Here is a 2,754-nt window from a genome sequence, read left to right on the forward strand (position 1 = left end):
TTCTTTTTACTTATTAGGAAATACAAACCCCCCTTTTTACATTTTTATGTTTTTACTTTCTAAGGAAGTTATCAACCGAACAATAGTAATAACAAGTTAAAGTTAAGTCTAGACTATTTTCCTCGTGGGAACGATCCCAACCTCACTAGTTGGGTTATTTACTTGACGCGACCGCTTTACTTCTTATTTGAGAAGTAAGTTTGAGCGTATCAACTTCGCGGAATCGAGCCAAAATCTTATGTAAGTAAATTCTACAGTGCAAAATATTACAAACGAACATACAGTGAGACATTTAACCCAGTGGGTGATGAAATGTATTGGCCACCAGCTCCTTTTATTTAATTGCAAATACTGAATATTTGCGGACAAGTGGTACGCAAGTAAGAAGCCAACTTAAGAATGATATGGATATAGCTCCGGCTCGCATGACTAGAAAATGTAGTGTTTGTAAGGAGACAGGTCACACAAAGGCACGATGTCATTCTCGATTTTAAATATTTTGTCTATGTTTTTAAGGTTAATGTTTTTTTATTTTCTTGTTATTAATATTATTATATATCTTTTATATTTATTTGTTGACATAAATTGTGCATTTTAAATATTGTACGTATAATATCTTTACATTATTATTATATTATTGATTTGAACTCTATTAAAAAATAATGATTTGACCTAATATAAAAAGTATTGACTTGACCTAACATAAAAAGTATTGATTTGACCTATAACATAAAGAAAATTAAATCCTGCAAACTTGTTCAAACATAAAAAAAAAGAAGGGAAGAATCTCATTACTTTGTTTAAACTTGCACGAAACTTCAGCCTTTTAGAATAAAGGTGCATAAAAAAAATTATTCTTCTGAATCCGAATCTTCTACATCTTCATTTTCAAAATCTTCTGCATTTTGATAGTGACTGCCTGTTCCACATCTAGTTGATTTGTGTAGCCTAGATGTTCTCCGAGGTGGATTTTGTCTATTAAGAACTAAATTATGTGAAGCCCTAGCATTAAATCTTGAATCATCAGACACAGTTACCTATAATACAATATAATATAATATAATCAAATAAACATGCAATAAAATTTAAAAAAAATTATAAAAAGTTAAAAAAATTGTATGAAAATTATTATACTTACATTCGAAAAATTCAATCTTCCACCAAATGGAGAATTATGTATAGGAAATTCACGCATACCATGTTGAATACCATATTGAGATCCACTAAATTGCGCAAAACCAGATATTGGAACCTGTGGAGTTACAAAACCAACTGTTTGCTGACTAGAAAAATTAACATTAGTGTTAGAGGGCCCTGTAGAAAAATCAAACGTGGGATAATAAGGCTCGGGAGTCGCCACATTAGTGTTAGAGGGCCCTGCAGAAAAATCAACGGTTTCACCAGCGGTCCTTCTACCTCGACGTGCACCCTATCTTGGTGTTGTTTGTCGTGATCGGCGAGATACTTGTACTGGTGGTGGTTCATTGTATTGAGTGGGAGGATTGTAATCAGGATCAAAGCTCAATCGCGTTCCCTGAAAGGCCGTATTCATTGACTCCATTGAAATACTAGCGACTTCCTCTGCATATTGTCTCATTTCATTAGATTGATTTTCATCATTTTCAATCATTCGAGCTCGACGATTTCATGACCCCTAGCCTATAATGAATAAACAAATATTAATAACAAAAAAATTATTAAAGATTGACATAATAATTTAAAATTTACATAATATACATACTAATGCCTCATGTCTCCCTGCCATGTGTTGATACCTTTTTTGTACAACATGTTGTGGATTTCCAATGACCATGCGGGTATGCCTCATGTACCAACGAAAGTAATCTGTTTGATCACTTACAAATGGAGGTCGAAATATACGATTTTGACGTTGTTCCCATAAATATTGTGTGTAGTTAAATGCATCTATATCTTCTTGTTTTATTTTGGATCGTTTATCACGCTTAAAATGATATTCGAAAAATTGGGTACACGGTCCAGTAATTTGTTGTAAATAACCGAACTGTCTCACAACACGATCAACCATGTGCCACTCATGATAAATTCCATAAATCAGTGGCACCTGTGCCATCCAGACACGTTGTCCTGACCGACACCACTCAGACAATCCATTAATAACATCTTTCGAGTAATGTTGCCAAATAAACTATAAAAAAATAATTAAGTAAGATAATTATAAAAACAACATTGGCAGAAAAAAAATATGTACGTGAAAATGAATAGTTTAAGATACTAATAATATTAAATACCTGTTCATCAGTTAGATTATCTAGTACATCCCTAATCACACCGATTACAGTTCGTGCCTCATTTTGATGATTTCTACGTCGCGTCCATTTACGTGCTAGCGCAGTTGAAGCCTCAAGTTAATTGGTCCTTAGAGGCTTTGGCAATGGTTGTAGGGGAATAATTCTTTCCCATGCCCAAATCTACAATAAATAAATTCACCATTACTTATAATGCACTTAAATTTAAAAGTGCATATTACTAGTATATAAAAATTATTTAATTAAAAAATATGTGTACCTGCACTAAAGAGAGAAATCCACAAACTTCATTTGATTTTTTCATTGATGCACGGCATAAACAATTATACAAATATGATAATGCGGCTGATCCCCATGCTTGAGTTGACATTAAATCTAAATTTCTCATGTCAATCAAAATGTCCAAATTAATCTTATTATTAGATTTATCCGGAAATATTGATCCACCACATAACCATAATAAATA

General features: G+C 32.6%; 1 pseudogene; it reads right to left on the minus strand.

Moving 5' to 3' along the window:
* Positions 1 to 851: 851 nt before the first annotated feature.
* Positions 852 to 2,109, minus strand: LOC107009875 (annotated as a pseudogene).
* Between the last annotated feature and the right edge of the window lie 645 nt (positions 2,110 to 2,754).

This window comes from Solanum pennellii, chromosome 2 (genome assembly GCF_001406875.1).
Source record: "Solanum pennellii chromosome 2, SPENNV200".
Lineage (NCBI taxonomy): Eukaryota > Viridiplantae > Streptophyta > Magnoliopsida > Solanales > Solanaceae > Solanum > Solanum pennellii.